The 13,517-nt window shown below is 41.6% G+C and overlaps 1 protein-coding gene across 2 annotated transcripts in view; it reads right to left on the bottom strand.

The window, feature by feature from the left end:
• Positions 1-13,517, bottom strand: part of LRP6 (LDL receptor related protein 6) — a 122,477-nt gene that overhangs the window by 71,790 nt on the left and 37,170 nt on the right. The window lies entirely within an intron of this gene.

The following is a 13,517-nucleotide window of genomic DNA, read 5'->3' as shown; positions in this document are numbered from 1 at the left end:
AACTTAAGACAAACCACAGTACTATATCAGGTTATACTTCCATATGTTTCTTTCTTTCCTTGGGTCAAGTGAGAAAGTTGGAGATATTCAACAGATCTTGACAACCATCTCAAAATTCATCATTGAACAGCAAAGGTAGATATTACAAATTGTCATAAAAGTACAACAGCTTCTCTAATATGTGTCAGAATTTAGTAGGGCACAGAAGATGGTGTGCAGACTTATAGCAGACATAGTTGCACGGGATGCAGTGAAGTGGTTTTGATGGAAGATCAATTCATGTCCTTAAATATCCAGAAAAGTTCTGAGACAAGCAGCTAAGTTCAGAAGCACAGCTTGCATCCAGTAACTGAGAAAAACGCTCCGTAAAATCTTTTAAGACTGGATAAGTAAGTTTGAAAACATGTAACATACATCAATTTTTAAACATTATTTAACAGCTAGTGGGGAGAAGAAAGCTACGCAGTTGCATTTAAGACCGAGGCAAAGTGAGAGAAACTACTTTATTTTGGTTGGAGACTAGCAGGGGGTAAGAGTATTTGTCCTTTTTCTGCAGGTGGTAGAAAATAGATTTACTTTTGTGGGTTGTTGACAGAATACATAACTAAAGTGAAATAACATAGAATATAAACAGATCAGCCACAGTGTGTCCATGGTGCTTGCTCTGTTTTGTTGTTGCAGCTGGACCAGACTACTGTCCTGAATTGCTTCTCATAACCTCATGACATCTGCCAGCATTACCTACTTGTATCTGTGCTCCTTAGCCTGGCTCAGTCAAAACAATCCAGATTAGGAAAGACCTGAAGCCTTTAAAATAGCTCAGATCATCACACAATCACAACAGGTCAGTATATGGTACCCACATGCGAAGAGGGCTAGCTAGCCACCCATCCTCTAAAGGAAAACATATGTGCAACACATTTAAGAAACACTTGCAGATGAACTTTTTCTTGGCAAAGATTTATATTATTATTATTATTGTTATTGTTATTATCATTATTATTATGAGTCAGGAAATTCCATGCTGTATCTTCCCCCTTAATTCATGTCTACAGCATGTTTGTTTTAATGTGCAGCAATATCTGTGGACAGAAATCCAGCTGATCAACAAATATTGTCTTATTTGATCTCAAGTGAGTCATTATTCATGGAGCAACACATTTATCTTAACATAGAGCACAAAAATATCTGAAGAGAACAAGTGAGATTTCTGTGGGCATAAACAAGTGCCTGGTCAAGCTATGCAATAAGAAATCCCACTTGCAAAAAGAAATGTTTAAAAAAGTCAGGCAGCATTTCATCAGTGTGTATGTGAGAAAGAAGAGAGAAAAAGAGATATTTACTCTTAACTTCTTTAAGACAGCCCTGCTTTGCCCCAGTTCTCAAGTATTAGGCTTCCAAATCAAGGTTAATAGGTTCCAAGGCCCTGACCAGCCTGCTGGACTGATTCTTATGGGTGAAACAGCTCATTAATTGCTCTACAGCCTCATATTCTTCCCTGTCTCTCTCTCACCTCTCATGCACACTGCAATTACTCAAGCAAAAACAGGTAGTTTGGTAAGAAATAAAAAGCTTCCCAGATTTCACAAAAGCAGCCCTATTTCATTTGTCAGAGGAAGACACACACACATACACACAGAGAACTGGCTTTAAGATTCAATAATATTTCCAATCAGCTCCAGTGACCTCTGTGCACTTTCTTCAACAGTTCAATTTGTTACCAAGATCACATTTGTTTTCTTCCCCCTTGCTTGAAAGCCTTTGGGTTTTAATGTCTCCATTAAAAATCTTTGGAATCAGCCATGCTCCAGCTGATGACAGCCATGCAGACAAGGTAAGGGCCATTCTCCCTCTTCCCCATCCTCTGCAAACACATTAGTTACATAAATTTAAAAAACAAAAAGCCACCACCAAAGCCCATGGAATAGAGAAAAATATTAGGAGAAAAGCAATATCTTGTGCTAAATCATCTAGTTATACCTTGCAGTACAATTAAAATCCAGGAATCTAGATTCCAATTTTACCAGCAGACTCTGGAAATGGGTGTGAGCTGTTATAAAAATCTAAAAGAAGAAAAACAACAACTAAGTGTAGTTCTTTTTATTGTAAGCTTGTAACTTTCAGTATTACTGAGTCATGCCCACCTCCAAAGAGTTAAGGAACATCAAATTGACATACACTTATAGAAAAGAGGAAGGTTCTTAGACTTAAATTTTTAAAAAAATTAATTGGTGTTTTGTTTGACTGTAGCCCAGAATGTTGGTTTATCTTAAAGTTTATCCCATCATTAAAAATTATGAATAAATAGAGAAAGAGTTTTGATAGTTTTTTTCCTACAAACTGTTTTCTATGTCTCTTTAAATCTAGCAAATTTTTTTTGTTTTTTGCATTCTGGTGCATAAGGTGAATCCTGGCAATAAAACTTCCTCCTAAAAGGCCTCAGAAATCACTATGCACTGTATAGTTGTAACTTTGATTTGTCTCCAACAGAAGATACAGTCATAGCAAAACAAAATCTCAACCAAACCAAAAGGATGAAATAGCATGTTCACAGTTCATTCTGTGTGATAAAAAAATAAGTAACAGAGCTTTTTTTCCAAAAAGCCCATAAAATCTAGGCACTCTGATGTCAAAATATCCCCCATCCAGAAAAAAAAGCTTGCAGACTACAAATGTCAAGATTATATGCCATAATTTAGTAGTAATTTCCGATGGTAAGCAGAGAAGGGGAGAAATTTATTGCCAGCGCCCATCAACCTTGCAACCTTCTGATCCACAAACGTTCACTTTCCTGAATGCTATTCAGTGGCAAGAGCAGCTGCTTAATTAGGACAGCAGGTTATTTGGTGAGGTCCTTCACAGTGAAGGCCCCAACTCTGCAATTATGCTCGGTTCAGGCCCTAAGAACTTCTGAGCTGCCAAACATCAGAGCCTGCAGCAGCCCCTGTGGAGCTCATCAGCTCTAGAATGGACCCTGTGAAACACAGCCTGCTCCAGCTCCAGCACTACCAGGACCGGCACTACTCTAACCAAAATATACAAAGTTAAACACGAGGCACTGGAGTAGCTCAGGAAAGCTATGCACAAAAAGTATGTTTAATTATTGAAAATAGCTCTTGACATGAGAAGAAATGTTCAGGAGTTTACAAAAAGATATTTGAATCAAGCGACCCTTCAGGTAGCTGAATGGAGACTGTTTCTGAGGTAAGTTCACAAAGGAAGGAAAACTGCAATCCAGAAGCACAGAGCAGTATTGAAAGATACAGAAAATGGATTTTCAAATAAGGGGATTAAAAGTATGACACAGGAAGATTTTAATAACAAGTTTCTCAAACGACTGCAAAAGCCTGAAAATAGTTTCAGTACTCCAGGAAAAGCAAAAAATGTACATATAAATTAAATATGGAAATAGTTCTTCATAGAAGAGAGAAAGAAATATCCTTTGGGGATACAATGAAGATAAACATGAGAGAAAATATGTTCATAGCTAGCTGAGAACTGTACTCTTTTACAATAGCTCGTCTCTGTAAATAAGTGTATTAGTTGACTGAGTGGAGTAGTTGAATGTACTTCTCAGAGCTGCTTTACAATATTATCTTATGTTAATATTCAGTGCAGTCAACATTATTTTCTGTGCAAATTACAGTAATTTCACGAATACAAGCCACACCAATTTGACTAAGATTTTGCTCCTAAACCGGAAATGCGGCTAATAATCAGGAGCGGCTAATACAACCTCAGAAGTGCCTGCCAGGGTGCTGAGCCGAGCAGCTGCAGAGTCGGCATTTTGCGATTGTTACAAATCGCTACTTTGTTGCACTGCGGGTGGAGCCTGGCTCCCTGCAGGCAGCACGGGGGGCGGGGAGAGAGGCGGGAGAGCTCTCTTTCCTCCTCTGCCACAGCCCAGGGGAGAGACGGGGGCGGCCCGGCGCCGCCATTGCCGCAGCTCGGGGAGGAGAGGGGGGACCCGGGCCGCCCCTACCGTGGCCCGGGGAGGGGGGGGAAGCCTGCGCCGCCATTGCTGCGGCCCGGGGAGCCGACGGGAGCCCCGCGCAGCCATTGCCGCGGCTCGGGGAGCCGACGGGGTGCTTTGTCCCCGCCCGCCGCCGCCGCGGCAGGAGCAGGGAAACTCCGTCCCTGCCCGCCGCCGGCGCCACGGGCGCGGGAAAGCTCCGTCCCCGCCCGCCGCCGCTGCCGTAGGAGCAGGGGAAGCTCCGTCCCTGCCTGCCACCGCGGGGCAGCGCCGACCCGGGGTGACCGAGCCCAGTGGCAGCGGCGGCCGGCCCCGAGCGGCAGTGCCGGGCTGGGCCATCTGGCCCTGTCAGCGGCCCCTAGCGGGCCGAGCCTGCACAGCCTTAGCTCAGCCAGTAAACCCCGCCCTCCCGCCGTTCTGTTACTAATTGCACGCGGGTCCTCGCTGCGAACGACAAAGCGGCTTATATTCGTGTGCGGCTTATCTATGGACAAAAACCAAAATGTTTGCCAACACCCAGAGATGCGGCTTATACTCAGTGCGGCTTGTATTCGTGAATTTACTGTACCTTATCTGCAGCTTTTTGGTTACCTTGACACTACTCCTGCACATACTAAGAGCAGCTATGAGAGGAATGGGTGTGAATTACGTAGGGAACTGTTAACATCTTGAAACACTTAAATATTTTACCTTTTAGCCTTATTTTGGATTCAGAAGCCCATGGGTTCCCAACAGAGCAGCAGTTTCCCATTTCAGGTAAGCATGGCTGGCTCTAAACCACCTGCCTTAAGCATTGCTATGTACACTGGACAAAACCAGACCAAGGTTTTTTACACTGAAAACCAAGCCTTTTTTATTTCACTTTCCTGCAAGGCATCAGTGTGTCTAGTAGATGACTGAATGACCCAGATGTGCTGAAAATGCTTGACAAGCAAGCATCAGTGGGCCCAGCTGTGCCTCTTTAACTGTCCCCACCTGTCTCCATCCCCATCCTTTGCACCTCAGGGAGGGTGGAGCATGAGCACAACTCCACAGGTGCTTGGATCTCAGCTATTGAATTTCACAGCCCAGACCATCAGCATTAAACCTAGACAAGAGTCTCTGTGCAGTGACTGGAACACAATGACCTGTGACAGGGGCACCTCAATACAGCATCACTGCTCACACAGCAGGAGCAGGGGTCATCGTAGATAAATCACTGCAGCCTCATTTTTCAGGGATGCTAAAAGACTCAACTGACAAGTGGGAGAAACCCATGTGTAAAATTCCACATGTACAGTAATTTCACTATTATAAGCCGCACCTGATTATAAGCCGCAAATCCGGGTGTCGACAACTGTCTTGGGTTACAGTACAGGATGTGATAAAAGCTATCTATTCTATCACCAGCTGTTGAGGGTGGGGGCAGTGATCCTTATCTCCATGGCAGATATTCTGCTAATGGGCCATCCATTGAAACCAGGCAGGGCATTGTTCTTTATCTTTTCACAGCCCATCCTTCCTCCAGCGAGCCATTTTCTGCTAATGGCCATTGAGTCCCACTGTGGGACTGATAAAATTACTGCATCCCATTGGGAGTTGCTCCAGCCAGGGGGAAGAGCCCAACATTTCTTACCAAGATAAAAACAGAGGTTTTGGGACACTAAGGGAGCCCCTTTCTCCACTGGACTCCAGAGGAAAACTGGATTTCTCCACATCACCACTGGACCTCTGGAGGGAAACTGCACCTTGTACAGGAGCACTGCTCCAACTGGATCACATCTGTCACTGCAGGAGGATGCAGCCACCATTTAATGGGACTGCTACCAACACCCTGCCTGACAGGGTGTCAGGTTGTACTCTGACTTTGTCAGGATTTGGAGTTTGTTTCTTTGTAGTACTGTATTTCTATTTTAATTTCCCTAGTAAAGAACTGTTATTCCTAATTCCCATATCTTTGCCTGAAAGCCCCTTGATTTCAAAATTATAATAATTTGGAGGGAGAGGCTCCTGCCTTTCTCAGCAGACACCTGTCCTCCAAACTAAAACAGCAACTTTTCATTCTTTGTCCATATATAAGCACCTCATTATAAGCTGCACTTCGGGTTCAGACCAAAATTTTAGTCAAAATGGTGCGGCGTACAATCGTGAAATTACTGTAAGTCTACTATGCACACCAGGAAAAGCTCTACTGGATCACATTCTATAGGGCATACAAACATACAGTATACTCTATACTGGTTCCCTCAAGATAGAGATGCTGTCCTGGTGATAGTACTTTAATGCGAATGTCTGCATTTATCCTAGGACATCAGGCAGGATACTAATCAAGCAAAATCCACCTGTAACCAGAATGGCAATGTGAGGATTTCCACTTTGGAGCTGGTTTTACTATCCTACTCAGACTATCTATATCTAGCAGGAGAAATAAAATCATCACTAGACTTTCGCTTTTCTTGGAATAAATTTCTAAAATAAGGGATAAATGCAAACATTCCACTTTTGGAATAAAGAAAACTGTGATGAAGAGATCAAAAGGTGATGGTTTGTCTCTAGCTCAGTATCAAGAATGAAGTATAAAACTAGAACGAGATTTTGTAGATGGGATTCATAAACCCTGAAAATAATGCTTTAGAAAAGCCACTAAAAGTCTTTCATAAGAAATCAACATAGAAGCACAAACCTACATTATATTCTCATTTCATAACCAAAAAGAAAAACTCAGTATTCAAGCTATTTACCATGGCCTATGTTTTCAGGTATTCCAGTTTAAAGAAAATGCTGGGCAATCTAACAAAACATGAGACACTGTTTTTCATTTTCACCCAGGCACTCCCGAAGTTCTGTAGGAAGAAAGGTTTGCCTTAGCTGTCAAACCAAGCACACACTGATGCACTGCAGAGTCTCATGCATATGGCTGTCCTTTTGGCCACAGATCCCCAGGAAAAAGAGAAAGACATTCATTAAAAACCAAGAAGCAGCTATTTTATTTTTTGCTGAATGCTCACAAAGGCAGAATTTTAATTGTTTGAGCAGCTGCAAAGGTCTCTTGCTCCTTGAACTCATAAATTAACCTTTCCTATCTCCAGACACAAAAGGTCTCATGACATGTCTTCCAGAGTTAGGAAACAAAAGCCATTTTTGGTTTCTCCTAGAGCAAACAGGGAAAAAAGCTTGTCAAAACTTAGCATTTGAAACAATTAGTATTTGAAACAATTTTCCCAGTTTAAAGCAAAAAAGGAGAGTAATCTCTGTTACCGATTAACATCATCCCTAGACCCTTGCTAACTGCAAGACAGAAGCAAGATCCAAACATACTCTGCAAGACTCCAGCCAACCCCTTGCACAGGAATCACTCCAGATATAATACACCAGACCCTGCCAAGTTCAGACAGCAGGGAAGCCAACAAAAAACTAAAACATAATTACTGTAACAGGAGATGGACAAAATAAGAGAAGAAAATTTCTTGCCTTCCAACCTACCATGGTTCTTCAGATATATGAAAATAGAGGAAAGAAAACCAGCTGGCAGTTCTGACAGACTTTCAAAAAAACAAACACACAAAAATACCAGAAACCAACAACTGTGACAGAGTCTCTCAAGAGGCCAGGAAAGAAGCTGAGCCAGGAACGTGCTGGGTAACTCAGCAGGGCTGAGGAGTCTCACAGAGATCTGCTCTGGCAATGCCTCCAGCACTGCTCAGGAGGAGCCCAAGTACACAGAAACACATCTTCCAAGTAGTTCTTTAAAAACCTACTGAAAGGTGCAAATCTCTAAGCACCTGTGAACTGAGTAAAATCCTGAAAGCTAGTACAGAACAATATTTAGCTACATTAAAACTACAGGTGGGGGAAAGCAGTGAGAAAATGGTGGGATCACAGTTCATCTTTCTCAAGACAAAATTTACTTTCTTTGTACAATGAAAAAAACCTGTTTCTTTATAGGGACTTGCACTAAAACCATAAACATTGGCACTGCACATATTTAATTTGTAAATGAGAATTTAGAATTCTGTAATTTCAAAGAGTTTTGAGTTGAAACTAGACAAACCAGCTGCTAAAATAATTTTTCACTCCTTGCTTTCTCAGCTCAGTTATAACCAAATTTGTTTCTTGTATTTCAATAAAATCTGGGAGAACTATTCTCCATATCTCCCTACACATCCTGAATGCAGGAAGGGCAGAAATATTTTTCCCTGTACTTGTGTCTTAAATTGAAGCCCTAGAAACACACACGCTTCTCCATGGCAAGAGAGCACACTCATTAATGCCAGTTCTGCTGCTCAGTGAATGAGGGCAAGAGAGACAAATCTGCCATTTGGCATTCTGGGCTGTTTCCCAGAAACAAAAATCTACGCACACCCCATTGCTGTGCAAGGCTTAGAGTTAAGAACTCCCTTAATTCCAGATACTCCACAGATACATCAGCTACACCCAGCACACAGAACATACTGTTAATATGCATCCCAGCAATCCTTAATGCAGAGTCAGCTTACAATGTGAACAGTTTTTAACCAAGACCCACTTATTCAACTTTATTCTCTGCTTTAATGGAAGTTTACTCGAAGTTGGGGCCCATCAATCCCCTGATGCATTTCATCATAACATCAAGTGGGTACCTGAGCAGAAAGATGGAAGGGAAGGATGGCACAGCCAGGAACTAGAGATTAGGTAATAAAAAAAACTATCAGGGATATGACCTGTCTACCATCAACTGAAATTGGGAACATGTTCAGTATCATGAGATCCTTTTGCAGCTTTTCCTCTAGGAGATTTCTTTTTTATCATTCCAAGTCTTTCATCAGTAAAATATCCCCTTGTTATTCAGCCTCTCTCTCAGTACACAGCTACCAAATAGATTTTTATGTTCTTGATTCCCGACTCCTCCAAGAATCCCTTGGAGAGAACTTTAATGTTCTGCCAAGCCATGCTGAATCTTACCTTCCATATCACATTTCAGCACGTTGCTAATTTTTTTCATAGTTTTCACCCTATTGTTTGGTATGTAAATCAGGCTTACTTACACGTTACCATCATTCTTTAGGTTTTTTAAAAAATGCAATTACTCATGTCATCTAGGGGTTCAGTACAGCTCTTGCCCTTGTGATTTATCAGTTTGTTATTTATCAGTTAGAGAAACCAACCTGATGCAACTTTGATCATCCACCAGAATCACTAAATCACTTATTCTCCTGTAAGAAAGTGGTACACTCCAGTGAATCTTTCCACACCACAAAATTACATAAAATAGGGCCTTGTTTTTAACCAAAAACTACATGATATTCATTACAAAACAAACCACAAAAAAAGGGGGTGAGGGGAAGAGATTTCTCTACAAGAGGGTAAGAAAGATAGAAATAAAGAGACACATTGTAATTAATACATAATGAGACAGGTTACATTAATTGGGTAGAGAGCTAGTTCTGGAGATACAAACTAGGTAGACTTGGTTTTTACTGAGAAGAAACTACATTTACCCAGAGCATTTAGAAAGGTCCACTAAATGTGGTCTGAATACTGGCCAAAAGCTTCATATTCAGATGGAACAAACACCACTTCATTTTTATACTGAAAACATTATTATAAAATAACTGAGATGTCTGAGACTTCACTCAAGCTTTTTCTATGTTAGATTTTCCTAAAATGGAAACAAGAATGCTTCTATTTTTCCATTCCTACTGTAAACAGCTAAATATTAACTACTTGGATTCAATTTTTACGGAAAAAGCAGCTAAGCATTCTACTATTATGTACCTGGAGTACTAAAGCTAAAAATCAATTAACTCAGCTTTAAACCCAGGTTATAAACCTTTCTCCAACATGTTTCTTTCACAGGACACTCACCTGCTCTCCCAATAAGAGCCACCATTTACCATATACTTGCATACAAATTGCTTCCAGCACAGAGGTACATCAAAAGTGGGAAAAAATTCCAAATCCTCACCCTAGTACAGGTGTCATTCCCAAGACATCTGCTACAAAGGCACACAAAAAATGCCCACCAAATATTACACTAAGGGAAAAAAAAAACAAGTATGTTTCCGCTCATTCAAGTATAAGACTCACTCTAGTTTAAACCTTTCGCTTCAAGCCTGAATTGCTCAGCAGGAAAGATAATTTGCCATTAGCTCACAGAATTTAGAAAAATTATACTAAATGCTGTTAAAAAGTTTTTACAAAATACAGGCTCCTTACAAACAGTGAAATGTTCTTCCCCATTTTCCTTACAATATCTGCAGGGAGGAAAAAAGGATCACATTTCGAGCAATTTCATTAGATAAAAGAGCAAGTTTTGAAACTCAGCTGCTTCTTGGGAGGGCAAGTGAGAAACGGATGCTACAGAAATTATATCATTACACACTAAAAATCTGAGGGAGGAGAAGTCTTCGTTTATTTAGCAACAATGTGGGGAATTATTGCATACATAGGTGGCCTCTAGAAATTGCCTATCTTATGTAGAACCAGAGATCTTCAACATCAGCAAAACCCCCAGTTTTCTTTGTGTGCAACTTTGATAGTGGCAGGAGCATAAAGTAAGGTTCCAGCAATATTTTGCATATTTAAATAATGTTATTTTCTTGCCCAACAAATACTTTACCTATAAAAGTGACCCTTCTGTTTGTAGCTCCTTTTGCCACTCAAGCCTGCCACTTTTCCACCTCTCTCCTGCATCAGTGCAAAGAGTTGATGCAGAAAGGCCCAAAAGCTTCTTTTCCTACACCTGCTATTGGCTACCTTCCTCTGTTCTTACCCCACTCCAAATACCTCCAAAGAGGTGAAAAAGATGTGTTGATTACAATACAACAGGAAGAAAAAAATGTAGAGATGTGCAGAAAACCCCAAAACAGTGATGGTACCAAAGAAGCCTGACTAGGTCAAATTGATTATCTTGTTTTCAAACCATGCAAATCTATCTTGTTCATTAACAAATCTAGTGCTGAACTTTTCCTACAGAAGATAATAACTTGAGCAATTGTATAGAAAAACTCATTCATCTGTTTTAACAAACAGGGTAATTGCTCTTTGCATTTAACTTGCAAAGTTGTCACATTAAACAAAACACTACCTACATATAAAGTAAATTATATGCTAATACACAGATGATAAGCAAAAGAACATGATAAAAATGAACAAGCATCTCAAAACCAAGTAAACATATTTTCTATATCTAAATATATTGTGAATTTACAGTTCAGTAATTTAAAGAGTCACTGTTAGGTATGAAAACCTTTCTAGTATACAACTGTTTTGTATTGGAAAGCTAGCAGTCGCTCTTGTGCGGCTATGAAATGCTCCCAAGTTTTCCATGTAGCAATAGCAAATGGCAACCTTAAAACATGTGACTTTATTTCATGTAATGTCTATTGCTGTATTTTCTCTCATTACAGTTCATCTGTTAAAAAAAAACGTAGAACAAAAGGCACAGAGAAAATAAAGAGTTGAGAAAATTAAACTTAAGCACAACAAAATCAAATATGTACAGGCAGGGGAAAATTTCTTACTACCCAGAACTAGTGGGAGAAATCAGCTTGCAGAAACTGAGGAGCATAGGAGACCAGGCACTGACCCTGTTGGAATATACTGCAAGAGGAGAGTTCTAACAGTGCCTCTTTACTGCGCTCCCTACAGGTCCTGGACGCTTTAGACTTTTAAAGGAAAAAGAAAAAAAAAAGGACACCCACCAAGTTACACCTTGCTCAAAAGAAAAAAACAATACCTGTTAAATTTGTGGTTTAGTAATTTTGTGGGTACAGAGTACAATGACAGGTGAATCATTTTATAAGAATAATATATATTCACTGCAATTTACCCTTTAGAACAGCCCATTGGAGACTCTATCACTACTGGTCACCATCAAAGGGGAAAGGAAATCTCCCCACATTCTGCAAGATTTAAGCCAGCAGAATCCATGAAAAGGCATTTCTGCTTGTATGTGGATACTCCTTGTTGAAAATTGTTTTATTAGTTTTCATTTTGCTTTGCAGTGAAACTTTTTTGCTTCATTTAATGGGAATCTGACATACTCAGAAAGGTCCTGCAGAGAGACCTGGACAGATTAAAGGGCTGGGCAATCAACAACCATCTCAAGGTGTCCCTCAAGCAAGGGACAGTGCCAGACTCTGCACCTGGGATGGGGCAGCCCTGGATGCAGGGACAGACTGGGAATGAGAGGCTGGAAAGCAGCGCCACAGAAAGGGACCTGGGAGTCCTGGTCAGTGGGACATGAGGCTGCAGTGTCCTGGAGCCAGGAGGGACATCCCTGTCCTGGGGACACCAGGTCCTGCATCACTGGCCAGGCCAGGGAGGGATTGTCCCACTCTGCTCTGGGGTGGCCTCACCTGGAATATTGTGTGAAGTTTTGGGTGCCACAATGTAAGAAAGATATTAAACTACTATAGGGTGTCCAAAGGAAGGCACGAGGATGGTGAAGGGCCTTGAGGGGAAGCCGTGTGAGGAGCAGCTGAGGACACTTGGTCTGTTCAGCTGGAGGAGACTGAGGGCAGACAGGGCAGTCACAGCTTCTGCTGAGGGCAAGAGCAGGGGCAGGCACTGAGCTCTGCTCTCTGGGACCAGGGACAGGAGCTGGGAACGGCTGGAGCTGGGTCAGGCTGGATATCAGGGAAAGGTTCTTCCCCAGAGGGTGTGGGGCACTGCCCAGGCTCCCCAGGGAATGGGCACAGCCCCAAGGCTGCCAGAGCTCCAGGAGTGTTTGGAGAACTCTCTCAGGGATGCACAGGGTGGGATTGTTGGGGTGTCTGTGCAGGGCCAGGAATTGGACTCAATGATCCTTGTGCGTCTATCCAGCTTGGAATATTCTGTGATTCTACAAAAAGCTGGTGCTACTGACAAACTTGTGTTAAAAACATCTTGATACAACCTTCCAGAACAACTGCACTTCAACAGCAAGAGAGAGTTAAGCAGAAGAAATGCCACCTTAATGATTAGTAATTTAATTCACAGAGAAATTGCATTTCCCAATATGTAAACTTGTGTTCCATTCTGACCTGTAATCTTTATGCTAGGCGTGATCGACTGTTCTCCAAAGGACAGCTGTACCCACCCAGGGGTGTGAATGCAACAGGAGAGGTGTTGGTGTTGACTGTCACACTACTCCTTCCCGACTACTGACATGTAACAGTGGGGCACAGTCCTATTTTCACTACAGAATAGCATTAGTGGGATGACTGGCTGGAAGGATACAAATTGTCAAATTTCTCATCCCTCAAATCTCGCTTTATTTATTGTTGCTCTCCCACTATCCCCACTATATCCGTGTAACACCCAAAAGCAGATGTTTTCGCACTTGGTGTAACATTGTTCCTCTCCACTATAAATTAGTTGTTTCTCACGCTGACTGAACACTGCATCTATTTGCCATCAATCCAAGTTCACCAAGCAGCCGTGATTCACTCTCTTGGATGCAGGACAGCATTAGTATTGTTTTATTGAAGAGAACAAACCACTTGTATTCCAAAACTCTCACAGTCACAGTCTGCAGACTTTTGACCAAGCCCTGGATAACTTACAGGTTTTGCTGTATATTATTTCTGTCCCAATGCAAGGT

This window comes from Catharus ustulatus, chromosome 4, assembly GCF_009819885.2.
Source record: "Catharus ustulatus isolate bCatUst1 chromosome 4, bCatUst1.pri.v2, whole genome shotgun sequence".
NCBI lineage: Eukaryota > Metazoa > Chordata > Aves > Passeriformes > Turdidae > Catharus > Catharus ustulatus.
The sequence above is the reverse complement of the archived record's forward strand: the minus strand, read 5'-3'. Positions and strand labels throughout refer to the sequence as shown.